The sequence below is a fragment of the Mus musculus genome, chromosome X, assembly GCF_000001635.26.
Source record: "Mus musculus strain C57BL/6J chromosome X, GRCm38.p6 C57BL/6J".
In the NCBI taxonomy this organism is placed as follows: domain Eukaryota; kingdom Metazoa; phylum Chordata; class Mammalia; order Rodentia; family Muridae; genus Mus; species Mus musculus.
Genome location: NC_000086.7, coordinates 21,132,892 through 21,147,925, shown reverse-complemented (window position 1 = coordinate 21,147,925; position 15,034 = coordinate 21,132,892). Strand labels below are relative to the sequence as shown.

At 39.7% G+C, this 15,034-nt stretch overlaps 1 pseudogene; it reads right to left on the bottom strand.

Moving 5' to 3' along the window:
* Positions 282-1,244, bottom strand: Gm1848 (predicted gene 1848; annotated as a pseudogene).

The following is a 15,034-nucleotide window of genomic DNA, read 5'->3' as shown; positions in this document are numbered from 1 at the left end:
AGGATTTTCTGACCTGTCTTGACTGCCTCTACACACAGTTTCAAACAGTAACAGAGTCCATATATCAAAACAAACAAGACCAAAACTATCAGACCTACCCACAAAGGGTCAATGGGAGAAAAAAGCATAACTACACAGCGAGGATCTATTGATCATTACAGTGAGGTTATCATAATTCCTTAATCTATCCCGAAACCGTGAACCTTAACTTGTCCCAAAACCAGGAACCTTAACTTGTCCCAAAGCCAGGAACCTTAACTTGTCCCAAAGCCGGGAACTTTAACTCGTCCCAAGAACTTGTCACGCTCATTTTTGTTTTTAGGTTCCTGGTTCCAGCAATATGGCACTTAATTGTTACTTCTTTCTTGTTAAGACCAGAGTCAAATTTGACCTGTACGGCAACTAGGGGCTGTCGATATCCAACATGCTGTTTTTTCCCATAATATGGAAAATACTTTAAGTCTAAAACTCCAAGTTCAGGATAAGTTGCTATAGTTGCGTTTTCTTCCTTTGGCAAACACGATATTTGTGGATATCCGTCTGGGATTAAATCGATTATTCTGTTCATTTTCACAAGGATGCAAGGCCAAAATAGCCAAAATTAGCATCAGTCACACCACTACATTCTTCAAGCAAGGAGACTGGAAACTGACATGCCCTATAGTCAGGACCACGCTGAATAAAAGGCGCTCCATCAGGACAATTTGTGAGGTTCTTCTGTTCTTCCACAGAATATGGCTTTAGGAAACTCTTCAGGTCTTCAACCAACTTTTCGTAAGTCTGTGGCTCAGACATGCTGAATGTATATTCCAAGGCAGTCTGTGGTTTGGGAAAAACCGTAAGTCCTGGACTAGGAATCTGGTCTCGATATTTCAGAACTTCATCATTCAGAGTCTGGAGCATGGCCCACATTGTGAATGTGAAGAGTGCAGTCAAGAACCCATAAAAAACTAGGTAGAAGAGCAAGATCAGACCCCAGCTCTTGGAGGTGCGCCCCAGAAACTCTCCGCTGCTCGGGTTGTAGATGAACAGCTTCCACTCGGCCAGGCTCTGGTGGAAGGATTTCTTCTCAGTCTTCGTCATGATGGGCGTGTGGAAGTCGAGGTGAACGGAGGCCGCGGGGCTGGAGGCGTCGAGGGGCTCGCCAGCGTGTCCTGGCGGTGGTGCAGCCCAGCGACAACAGCGGAGGACGGCACGGCCGGGAACAACTCTTCGTTAGGAGACCACTAGAGCCGACTGCGCCGAGTCTAAGACTCCCTGGGCATGTCACCAACCTAAGACAGGGATCAAACCAATGCTGTTTGTCTCCCATGGAAGGGTAAGGGGCATGGCTGCAGGGGGCTATCTACAGACATTCTCTCTGCCAAAAAAGAAAAAAGGGGGAGATGTGAGGAGCGGGTGTGGTGGCAATCCCAAAGGCGCCAGGGACTGCAGCTAAGTCGTATGACTTGCACCTGACTTCCTCATATAAGCCACAAACATCTTGAGAGCTGCGCAGGTGTACCAGGATACCGGTGAATCCATTTTGGTGGAGATATGCCCCTGCTGCCCTGATTAGCTGAAGCTGCGTGCCTGGTGAGGTGGCGTGGCCTGCTGTGCGTGGATGGGAACTGAGAGTATAAAAGAGTGAGAGGCCCAGGGTTCAAGGGAGATATAAACAGGAGAGATATAAACAAGGGAGATATAAACAAGAAGAAACAGGACTGAATAAACGTGTGCAGAAGGATCCTGTTGCAGCGTCGTTCTTCCTGGCCAGTTGGGCACACACAAGACTCACCAATAAGTGGATATTAACCCAAAAGTTCGGAATACCCAAGATTCAATTCACAGACCATACAAAGTCTAAGAAGAAGGAAAAACAAAATGTGGATGCTTCAGTGCTTCTTAGAAGGGTGAACAAAATATTCACAGGAGGAAATATGGAGACAAAGTGTGGAGCAGAGACTGAAGGAAAGGCCATCCAGAGACTGCCCTACCTGGGGAATCCACCTCATATACAGCCACCAAACTCAGATGTTATTGTGGATGCCAGGAAGTGTTTGCTGATAGAAGCCTGATATGTCTGTCTCCTGAGAGGCTCTGTCAGAACCTGACAAATACAGAGGAGGAAGCTTGCAGCCAACAATTGGGCTGAGCTCGAGAGTCACCAATGGAGGAGTTAGAGAATGGACTGAAGGAGCTGAGGGAGTTTGCTGCCTCATGGAGGGAGCAACAGTATCAACAGAACAGATGCCCTGGAGCTCCTGGGGACTGGAACACCAACCAAAAAATACACACGGTGCTGGCCACATATGTGGCAGATGATGCCCTTGTTGAACATCAGTGGGAGGAGAGGCCCTTGGGCCTGAAGGTATTCAATGACCCAGTGTAGGGGAATGCCAGGGTAGGAGGATGGGAGTGGATGGATGGGGAGCACCCTCATAGAGGCAAGGGGAGGGAAGATTGGATTGGGGATTTCTGAAGGGGAGACCTGGAAAGGGGAAAAATATTTGAAATGTAAATAAAAAAAATGTCCAGGAAAAACAAACAACAACAACAACAAGGGCCAAAAACATCATGAATTTTGCAGGCAAATGGATGGAACTGGAGAATATCATACTAAGTGAGGTAAACCAGTCTCCAAAGGACATATATAGTATGTACTCACTTATAAGTGGATATTAGTCATAAAGTACAGGTAACATGCTACACTTCACTGACTCAAAGAAGCTAAACAAGAAGGAAGGCCCAAGTGAGGAAGCTTGAATCTCACTTAGAAGTGGGAATAAAATAGTCATAATAGGCAGATGGAGAGAGGGAACTTAGAGGGAAGAAAATGAGGAGGGAACAGGGAGTTCTGGATCAGGTATGGCAAAGGACAGGAGAGATGGCTAGATGGCCATGAAAATGAATAGAAATTTGAAACTGATTGGGGTGAGGAGGTGGGGAAGCATTTCCAGGACAAGACAGAGACCTGGGATAAAAGAGGCATTCAAGAAACAATGGGGGTGGTTTTAGCTGTGACTTACAACACTGGGGGTATGGAACCTGAAGAGGCCACCTCTTGTAGCCAGGCAGGAACCCCAGTGGTGCTATAAAGATGACACCAACCCACCCAGAAAGTGTTCAACTCAAAATTTATCCTGTCTACAAAAATGTGGGTATGAGGGATGGAACAATGTCTGAGGGGACAGCCAACCAATAACCAACCCAAATTGAGACCCATCCAATGGGCAAATACCAATCCCTGACATTACTAATGATAATCTGCTATCTATTCAGACAAGAGCATGTTGTCCTATGAGAGGCTTCACCTAGCAGCTGATTCAGACAGATACAGACACTTGCAGCCAAACAGTGGATGGAGCTTGGAGACTCTTGTGCAAGAACAGGAGGAAAGATTGCAGGCCCCAAATGGAATAGGAACTTTACAGGAAGACCAACAAAGTCAACTTATCTGAACCCTTGTGACTCTCAGAGTCTGAACTGCCAACTAAAGGACATACACAAACTGGTTCTACGCCTCCCCACCCATATGTAGCAGATATGGAGCTTGGTCCTCATGTGCATCCCAAACAACTGGAACAGGGGCTGTCCCAAAAGTTGTTCCCTATATGTGGGGTATGTTCTTCTAACTAGGCTGTCTTGTCTGGCCTCAGTGGAAGAGGAAGTGCCTATCCTATCTTAGCAGAGAATTGAAGTGCCAGGATGTGGGGATACACATGCTCAGAGTAGAATGGTAAGGGGTATGGGGGAAGGATTGTGGGAGGGAGTGACTGGGAGGGGGTAGTGAGTGCAAAGTAAAGTGAATAAGTAAAATAGTACAATTAAATTAAAAAGTAAAGTAATTAAGCCTATGGGTTCTTTGTAGCCTAGAATTCCATTACCTTCTATACTACCCAGAGATTGGCCTATAATCGTTATTTATTTCAAAAGATTTTTTTTTACTATTCCCTTGCAGAAAAATTTTGCTTTTGCTGTGCCCACATATAATAATACTAAACCTGTGAAGAGATATCACTGGAATGTTCTTCTTCAGAGAATGTTAATTTGTCCAATGTTATATCAATATGTTGTGCGGCAACCATTAGAAATAATTTATAAGCTATTTTCTCAGCCCATTATTTACCATTACATGGATGATATTTTACTAGCTGATTTTTATACAGATACCTTAGGAAAAATGTTTAATGAAACACAAAACATTTTATCTTACTGGGAGCACCTGAAAAAATAGAAAAAGGAAATTCTATAAATTACTTAGGATTTAAAGTGAGTCAACAAAAAATTCAGCCTCGAAAAGGTTCAGATTAGAAGCAATAAATTAAAAACTCCTAATAATTTTTAAAGATTATTTGGCGATATTAATTGTTTATGCCTTACTATAGGATTAACTACTTTAGATATAAGTCATAAGTCTTTGATTCAAACCCTGCAAGGTGATCAAATTTAAACTGTCCACAAAAATTTTCAAAGCCCAACAGGAATTGGCCCAAGTAGAACAGAGATTATGTGATGTCAATGTGGACAAATTGGGTCTGTATTGGCTGCATTTTAGTTATATTATCTTCCATCCATTCTCTTACTGAAATAATTTTGCAAAGAGAAAATAATATTTTAGAGTGAATTTTCAATCACATAAACAGACTAGAAATTAAAAACCTAAATGTAAAAGGTTTCCGAATTAATTATTAAAGGCAAAATAAGACTTCATCAGTTAACAGGATTTGATCCAGCAGAGATTGTAGTTCCATATGCAAAGGCTCAAATTATACAATAATGGATGGTTAATGATAGGTGGCACAGAGCTTGCATTAAATTCTTGGGAGAAATTAACAATAAATTTCCACAGAGCAAAAGACCTCAATTTATAAAAAAGACAAAATATATTCTCCCATGAATAGTTAAAAAAATCACCAATCCCTTTCAGTTTGTGCCTGAATCTCAGAGCAAAGCCTGTGCTGTGGATTCCCAACCACTCGGCCCACACACAGACACATCTGACCCCCAGGAGTTCTGAAAGATCCGGGATCACAGGTGAGGCCTGTTCTAATACCTGACATAACTGGGACTCCCCAGGACCAGAGGATGCTGGAACTCCACCCACCAGGAGACACACATTTCTTCTGGTTTGCACTTATGCCCAGAAGCAGAGCATGGGCTCTGTTTCCTACCCCATCAGTCCACACCCAGATGTAGCTTGACCCCAAGAGTTCTGGTACATCCAGGATCACCGGATCACAGGTTCACAGAAGGAACAGGCTTCAGTGAGAGGCAGCAAGTCTAATTAACACCTAAGATAACCAGATGTGGAGAGGACAGCCTAAGAACATAAGCAACATAAATCAATACTACTTGGCAACATCAGAACCCAGTTCTTCCTGCCACAAGCCCTGGATACCCCCAACACACCTGAAAAGCAAGATTCTGATCTAAAATCCCATCTCATAAAGATGATAGAGGACTTTAAGAAGGATATAAATAACTTCCTTAAAGAAATACAGGAGAACACAGGTAAACAAGTAGAAGCTGTTAAAAGAGAAAACACATAAATCTCTTAGCAGTTTTTTTTTTTCATTTTTATTAGATATTTTCTTTATATACATTTCAAATGCTATCCCAAAAGTTTGCTATACCCTCCCTCAGCCCTGCTCCCCTACCCACCCACTCCCGCTTCTTGGCCCTGGCATTCCCCTGTATTGGGGCATATAAAGTTTGGAATACCAAGGGGCCTCTCTTCCCAGTGATGGCCAACTAGGCCATCTTCTGCTACATATGCAGCTAGAGATACAAACTCTGGGGATACTGGTTAGTTCATATTGTTGTTCTACCTATAGGGTTGCAGACCCCTTCAGCTCCTTGGGTGCTTTCTCTAGCTTCTCCATTGGGGGCCCTGTATTCCATCTTATAGATGACCGTGAGCATCCATTTCTGTATTTGCCAGGCACTGGCATAGCCTCATACGAGACAGCCATAACAGGGTCCCTTCAGCAAAATCTTGCTGGCATGTGCAATAGTGTCTGGGTTTGGTGGCTTGTAGGAAGCCAACTCTAAGATGGCACAGGTGTAAGCCTGAGTGGTTTCCGGTGTGCCGTTGTCATAAACAACATCAGCGCAGGTGTAAGCCTGAACCTGGCGCCAACCCCTTCTGAGCGGGTGCATGCAAATTAGATCCTGGCAGACTGACCAATCCCAGGAGGACATGAAGCCTTTCCCTGTGATGGGGTGTAAATAAGCAGACCTCCCTGGGTTCCTTGGGTCCCCATAGCAGCATTGAGGCGTTCCTGCAATAAAGGCTGTTGAGAAGAATCCAACCGTGTTGTGTCTTCCTTGCTGGCCTAGGTGGGCGCAACAGTGTCTGATTATGGGGTGGATTCTGGCATCTTATCTTATAGGAATTTTGAATGGGTTCCTGAATTGGGAACACAAAGTGGAGTTTTTCTTAGCTATCACACCATGCAGGGTTTTATTTTTGCTTTGATCCAGTGTTTCCTCCCAGAAGTGGAAACTTAAAGGATCTTTGGAAAATCAGTTGCGTTGTATTGTGTTTTGCTGGGGAAAGCATGTGAAGAAATTCATTGAAACAGAGTCCAGTTAAAGGGGATCTGAGGTCCTTTTCTGACCTTGGGCACTACACACACACACATACACACACACTAAATACAATGTATTCACAGTACTTCTACATTACATCTCCTTTAAGGAAAAAGAGTGACACTTTTCCTCTGTGGCTTCTTTCCTCAAAGCTATAACCTCAATCTAGTAATGATGGGACAGGGCAACAACCCCAAACACTCTGTGAAATTCTCATCAGTATGCCTCAAACAGCAGTGTCATCTAAAAGAAACAAGGTCTATGGAAATGTCATCACCAACAAGATCCTAAGAAAACAAAGACTGAGCCCAGTGCTTCCTTATGAAGGGAAACTGGGTGTATGTGGCACAGAGATTCTTCATATAACCTTTCTAAACTATAAATTCAGAACTACACTAAAAAGTTAAGTAAAAGTTAAGGAGATCTCGCTGTCATCTCCCCATGCATTTAGGTGCATGAGGCCCTTCAACTATGCCAGTCTATCTCCACTCAGGCCCTGGCTGTCTCTCCCACTGCAATCCGTTCTTCTTGTCAATTCCTTTCCACAGTTGTGACTACATACCATTGTTAGGCTGGGATGTGGGGGTAAATCAGATGCAAAAGAAAAAGAAAAAATGTATATGGCCCCTCAGTATTCACACAACATTGGGCCATTCCCTACCCCAGTTCAGACTTTACCATGAGCCATTTGTATAAGGACAAAGGCTGCTATCTACAAAGAGCAATAAGCCTGATGCAACCCCCCACCCAGGTGTGTGATGATCAGAAAATCATACTGGCATGTTTAGTAACACCTCATAAATGATACCAATTTTTTTCTGCCTCCAATGTTAAATTCCAGTCCTTGAGACATGGGTACCTCTAGTATCTGGCAGACTAATGTTTCATAAATATTACATTGACAATGAGTATGGGTAGCTAGCCCATAAAAAGTTCCCGATCTGTTTCCCCTTCACAACTCTACCACACTGACAAGTCAAGGCACTGTGTTGAGGAGCAGCATCTTACAACTCAGGTCCCTGAAATGCAGCTCACTCCATGACGGAACTTTTCCTCTTAAGGGTGTCTATGCAGCCAATTCCTGATCTGCTACCCACACTAGAAACTGGACTGACATACTCAAGGTTTTTTTAACTATAATCATCTTAATATATAAACCAAGGAAACCAAAAGACAAGGAAAGTCGGGGGTGGAGGGAGGTGAGATTAAAACAGAAAATAAAGAAATAAAGTCACAGTTGTTCAGGAAGGAAGGAAGGAAGGAAGGAAGGAAGGAAGGGAGGGAGGGAGGGAGGGAGGGAGGAAGGAAAAGAATAACTGGCCCTCATAGCACACTTTCTTCCCAATCAGACCAAAGCCACATTATGTACTCAATACATCTCTTCATATCGATGAATTTCTGCCACCTGCATTTGCCAAAGATGAGTCTGTATGGCAGTAACTGACCTGCTTGAAATACAAGATAGTTGAAAAGCCATGGGATAAAGGCTGTCTGTAGGGAAGTTCAGGTACTCTATTCAGTTGCAAATTAGCAACTATCAAGGTCAAACTCTGGGGGGGGGGGCAGGTGGCTTTGGGAATCAACAGAAAAGCTGTTACTTCTCATGTAAATAGGCTATGGTCCAAGTTAACTCTGCTAGCTAATAAAGATTTTTAGCTTTCTTCATAATAGGAATCTATAATATTGAAATTATTACTAGACCAGTCCATGATTGACTGAGAATAACTGGTCACATTAAAGGAAAAACAAGAGTCATTATAAGTCCTTCTTTTGAATAATTTTTCTAAGTCAGTTTTCACAGTCTCTAATGTTCTCTGTCCCATAAGGTTAAAAAGCTTGAAGCAAGGCAGATTAGCTTGTCTAATCAGGGACAAAGACAAGCAAAGGTGGGTCAAGAACATATACCCAATACAGCTTTTTTATCACCACAGTCAGGGGCACTCAGCAAACTCACAGGTCAGCCTGTCACATGAATCATTCTGGCAGCTGTCATGTTCCTGCAGCATTCTGTGGAGAAAGCACAAGCATGCCCTCTTCCCCATATTAAGTACCTGTTTAGGATCATGCCATATGCCAATAAGTGGATCCTTTTCATCTCACCTAGGCATGAGTATGCCTAGTTTTAAGATACTATAAGGCATTTAATAAGTTCTTTGACATCCAAATTTTAAAATTTTAAAAATAAAAATGTGATTTAAATAATGTACACAGGGATATATTTCCTTCCCTTCTTTGTTTTTAAGAAGAACTTTGTTTTAAAGTTCCACAATACCTTGTCCTTGAGAATTATAAAAAAAAAAATCTCAGTAACATGGGGAACATTAAATTGTTGACAAAACTTCTCAAATACTTGACTGTAATAGCCAGTTCCAATATCTATTTTAATCTGATTTGGAACACCGAGCATAAAAAATTAACATAGGCAATGACTAATTATACTTTTAGTTGCTTCTCTTGTAGAGCAGTTGCAACTAGAAAGCCTGAAAAGGTATCAATAGTCACATGTGCATATTTTATTTTTTTTATCAGAAATAAGAGTATCCATTTGCAATAATTGATTAAGTATAAGTCTTCAAGAATTAACACTATTATGTGGAAACAGGAAGAAAATGAGGACACTGAGAACAAATTTTTACAATTTGACATGTACATTCTCTAAAAATACCAAAATATTATCTCAAGCTGTTACTATTTTGATGATGTAAAAAATGAGATTATATGGCCAATTATTCTTGTGTAAGGCCTGTAATCTGCCTGAGATATAAATCTAGCATGGCATTGCCTTAAGAGGTCTTGTCCAGGCAATCTAAAAAGAGTTTTTAAATGTCCAAAGACAGTCTTTTTAAAAGAACAGCATTTTTTCTTATGAGTTGTATATGCATAAACAATTGCAAATTTGAGAATTCATAGTATCTAAGAGACGAACACTTTTAAGCAATTGTAAGCTCTGATTATATATATATATGTACATATATATATATATACTATTAATATACAAATTAAAGCTTGATTATTCAACATTTTAAAACACTGGCTACAGCACACAATTTAATTATCTGTGCTGAAGCAGGAGGAGACTCAAAAGAGTAAACATATGATCCAATCATATATAGTTTTCTCCCATAGAAGGGCTGTTTTTAAATACAGAAAATGGGATGCATGCATGCATAAATTTTCAAAAAATACAAAAGTATGCATAGAAGCAACCTTTAACAACTTATCTTTAGGATAATGATTATCAATTTTATCTAAAATGTTTGTTATGCAATAGGCCAAATATCAATATTCTTCAATAACCAATTTAATTGCTGTTTGGAACAAGGAACAGATACTTTCTTTGGGTTCCTTTCAAGTTGATAAAAATAAGACATGACAAAGCGAGACCTCCTCGGCTACAGACAAGAAAAAGGAGGCTAACATGATCAACAAGATAGGTGATGTATATGTGGTGATGTATATGTCTCTGTACATATAGACAGCTCTAGAACTGGCTGAGACTTAAATGTCTATACACAGTCAATAACACTTATTGGGTACAAAATTGTCATGACTTGTTATTATATACCATCATTTAAGATGGAATGAATGGAAATTTATATTGTAGTTTGATTATGTGATCATACTAAGCTCTGAAGAAAAGCAGTTGTCTTTCTTTTTTGATCTTCATTAACCAATCTGTGCACCCTGTACATTCCATATGAATGACATGTACTTCATATGAATTGCTTGTACGTTTTGTATATTGCAAAATGAAAGAAGAGAAAGACAGCCATGATTCACACTCTGAGGTGTTGAGATTCTGAGACCTTCCATTTCAGCTCTTTGTTTGATTCTTCCTCAACTACATCAAAGCTGCTGCTTCTAAAGACTTGCTTCCAGAACTTTTCCACAACAGCTAACTCACCTATTCAATCTTTCAGACAATCAAAGTCAAGCTAAGCCATGAGCTTTCTGGATGGCAAATTATGCCAGCTAGCCCTCCTTTGACAAAACCAATTTTCCTGTTTCCCTTTGCGCCCCCAGAAGGGAATTCTTTGCCCCAATTCAGCTAGAATCAGGCAAAAGAAGATTGTCATCCTAATCCCTTAGGTTAGGGTTGGTAGTTCTGGATATTTTATGAATTATTGATATGTTGTCATTTTGAGGGATAATTCATAAATGTATTTTTGGACAGAGAGGAAAGTAAAGAGTTTAGACTCAAGAATTTCCTGTCCTCTTCTCTATCCTTTCTTCTTAAGTAAAGGAAAGGGGGGAAGAGTAAAGGGAGATATAGTAATACCATAGAAATAAGAGGAATAGACAAATATAGATAGGTTATCAAATTTACTTAAACAAAACATTGTATAGCTATATCATACATTGGTATAAATCTTTATAATTTAAGCTAATAACTTTGCATTGGTATGGAATTTATAGATTGATGCAGAATTAGGGTTTTCATTGGTGTGAATTTCTTATATTGATACAAAATTTGAAATTAATATTGTTACTCTTTGATAGGCATTGTACCTATGAATATGTATCTAAGAATACAAGGCTTAACCCAGTCCTTCTAATAACTGCCATTACAAACTATTTAGGATTATTAAGTAACAAAAATTACAGGGCCAGATAGTAAACTCATGGTTGTATTAGAGTATGATTTAATTATAATAGAGTGTTTTTAATTTACTCAAATAGAAATAACTAAAATTCAGATGCACTTTGCATCAATAGATAGTATTCAAAAGCATCAGAATACATTTGAGGCCATTTCAGTATTAAAGATCATTTTAATAGAGACATGTCTGCTCCTGACAGCACCCCCTTCTCGGGCATCAGTGGAGTTGTTCCAGTTGTGGCAAGATAGCCACTGGGCAAGAATTGCCTTAATTCATCTCCAGACGAAAATACTGTCCAGGAAAATGACACACTATGCAGAATAGTTGACTGATAGTTCTAGCAATACAGGGTAGGCAGTCTAGAATAATTCTGCTTCACAAAGGTCTGTCAGAGGAGCCTGTGCCAGAAGGCTGAGGACTGATGCTCCAACGTTTTGAGAATTGAGGGACTGTCCAGATAGTCAGCCATCTCTTAAAATCGGTTAAGATTTGGAAGCTATGTTTTGTGATTCCTATATCTTCAGGTAATATTTAAGTCATTCGCAGATTTCTGTCAGGGCTGGAGACTGGTTTTAGTCTCATAGTCAACTCAAGCTGTTTAGCATTGAGAAAGATGATATAGATTTGAGAGGATGTTTTTCAGATGGTAATACAAACTAAAACCAGGACACAATTTAGGTATAAAATTGTAAGCTTTTTAAACTAGGATAGATGTAGAGTATTTTATCTAAATTGACAAATATGGACTGTGTGTTAAGTGTATCTTATACTTTATCAATTGCATAATTGTAATAGATGTGCTCAATTTATATCTGAAAGAAAAGAGTGTTTTAATTGTGGGTTGTCCTGGTGCTATTTGTAATCTGATATTAATTCTGCTTCCTCAGGAGGGGCTGCCCCAAGGAGGAATTGGATCATGTACTCAGGTGATTTCATGTGAAACTTCTCCCATTTTAACTGGTGAAATAATGGCTAGAGCCTGTGGTTGGGCAATGGAAGGGAAAGGTGGGGCTGGAAGTTGTAGAGAGTAGGGGAAGAGAGAGAAGGAAGATAGAGGAGGAGGAGGAGGTGGTGGAAGGAAGATGGAGCAGAAGCACATGGCCCAGAGAAGCTGCAGATAACAAACAATCTCATAGCTGAGGAATAGAGTAGTGTACTGGTAAATCTGCCAAATCTAGACATGAAGCTTATTAATATTATAACTGAGTTGTGTGTTTTTGCACAGGCTTATTGGGGCTGGAGATTTTACTGAAACAGTGGGAGATGTCAAAACTCCACTTTCACCCATGGACAGATCACCAAGATAAAAACTAAACAATGACCTAACAAGTTATAAACCAAACGGACAAAAGAGATATTTGAAGAACATTACACTCAAACCATAAAAGAATATAGTTGTTTTCTGCACCTCATGGAACTTTCTCTTAACATATGCAAGAAAATTGCAAGAATTTCTGCATCCTATCAGACCACCATGGATTTAATGGGTATCAGCAACAACAGACACCATTGCATACACTAGCAAGATTTTGCTGAAAGGACCCAGATATAGCTGTCTCTTGTGAGACTATACCGGGGCCTAGCAAACACAGAAGTGGATGCTCACAGTTAGCTATTGGATGGATCACAGGGCCCTCAATGGAGGAGCTAGAGAAAGTACCCAAGGAGCTGGGGGGATCTGCAACCCTATAGGTGTAACAACAATATGAACTAACCAGTACCCCACTGGAGCTCATGTCTCTAGCTGCATATGTATCAGAAGATGGCCTAGTCGGCCATCAGTGGAAAGAGAGGTCCATTGGACTTGCAAACTTTATATGCCTCAGTACAGGGGAACTCCAGGGCCAAGAAGTGGGAGTGGGTGGGTAGGGGAGTGGGTGGGGGACTTTTGGGATAACATTGGAAATGTAAATGAAATAAATACCTAATAAAAATTTATAACATTAAAAAAAAAGAAATCTTACAAACTCATGGAAACTGATCAACTCTTGACAGAATGAAAAATGGGTAAAGACAAAAATAAAAAAATCAAGACTGTCTAGAATTCTGTGAAATGAATATACAGCATACCAAAACTTAAGGGACACTAAGTGCCTGCATTAAAATAACTGGAGAAACAGCACACCTAAAACCTATAAAATGAAAAATATTACTCACACTGAAGAGGAGCAGACAGGAAGAAATAATGAATAGAGGGTTAAAACCCCCCCACAAAACAAAACAATCAGTAGTCCTATTATATACAAATCATTTCATGTTTAGGTCTTTGATCCATTTATAGTTAGTTTTCATGCAAGGTGATAGATACAACTCAAACTCTAGTCTTCTAATGTGAACATCCAGTTTTTTCAGAACCATTTGTTCAATATCGTGTATTTGTTATTTTGGTTGTATTAAGTTAATGGGTTCCTAAAATTACACAGGAATTCACATGTCCGCATGTAGGACACTGAGGGTCCTTGCCCCCAATTGACTTTGATTCGTAAATGAAGTTGCTGGCGGCCAACAGTTGGGCAGAGAGACAGAGGTGGGACCTTTATGATTCCAGGGGAAGAAACACAGGAGAGAGTGAGAGAGAGAAAGGCAGAACTGATATGCCAAGGGATCAGAAAGATCAGGCCTGAGATGTTCAGGACAGAGAGACAGCCAACATGTAAGAGTTGGGGAATGTGGCCCAGGAGGGTTGCCAGGTTTTATAGTAAGTAATATTTAGGAATATTGGAGGGCATAGTGTACTAGCCAAGTGGAGGTTTGGCAGCAGCAGCCTGCTATTGAGCTTCTTAGGGCTTTTTAAATATATGACTGTGTGTGTGTCTTTCATTCAAGAATACACAACACTGGGGCAGTAGTGAGGAATTTGCACTGCCACTGCCAGAGTGTCTAGAGCGGATTCATAAACTACAGTAACATTTGAAGGCTGTTTTCTTCAGTATATGTTTTTGACATCTCTGTCATAAATAGGCTTTAGTTTGTTGACGTATATTCCCTCCAATTCTAGTCTCTCTAGCAGTTTTATCGTGAAGGCATGCTGGATTTTGTCAAAGTCTTTCTTAATTTGTTGAAACATTAATGTGATTATTGTCATAAGCCCATTTATGTGCTTTATTACATTATTGACTTATATAAGTTGAGATGATCCCTACATCTCCAGGATAAAGCCTACTTGATTGTGGTTAGTGAACTTTTAAATACATTCTTGTATTTGTAAGTACTTTGTTGAAGATTTTTACATTTATCTTCAGGCATAGTGGTGTGTGTGTGTGTGTGTGTGTGTGTGTGTATGAGTACCTGTATTTTTATTTATTTTTAAGTTTTATTGCATTACGATGAGAAAAGATACATAATTGTAATTTATCTGAATCTGTAAATATTTAAAAACCTATTTTGAGTAAATAGACTTACATCTCATTTTTGTTTCCCTTTTGTACCCCAAATCCTCCTGGAAAGGGCCCCCCTTCAAAACCTGCAATACCTTTCATTTTTTATCATATTCTTTAAAATTGATGAAGTACTGTAACAATAAAAATGAATATTGTAAGTTGTTTGATATAAACAACAATAAATTGAACAGTCTTATGTAGATATTTGTCTACAGCAATACTGAAAATACATGTTTTTATTAATATAAATTTTAAATAATTCCAAATATAGTAACTGTATGGTATTTTAAAATAATATATCACTATTGATTATTTTAATGAACATAAATAGATAAAGCCTTTTGTTTGTTTGTTTGTTTGTTTTGTTTATAGTAGAGCTTAAAATCTTGGGTCTTACTGTGGTACAAACACAAAATAAGAACAGTTTTTGGACACTGGAGTTCATTGTAAAAATGCTGTACTTGAATGTCCCTCACTTCA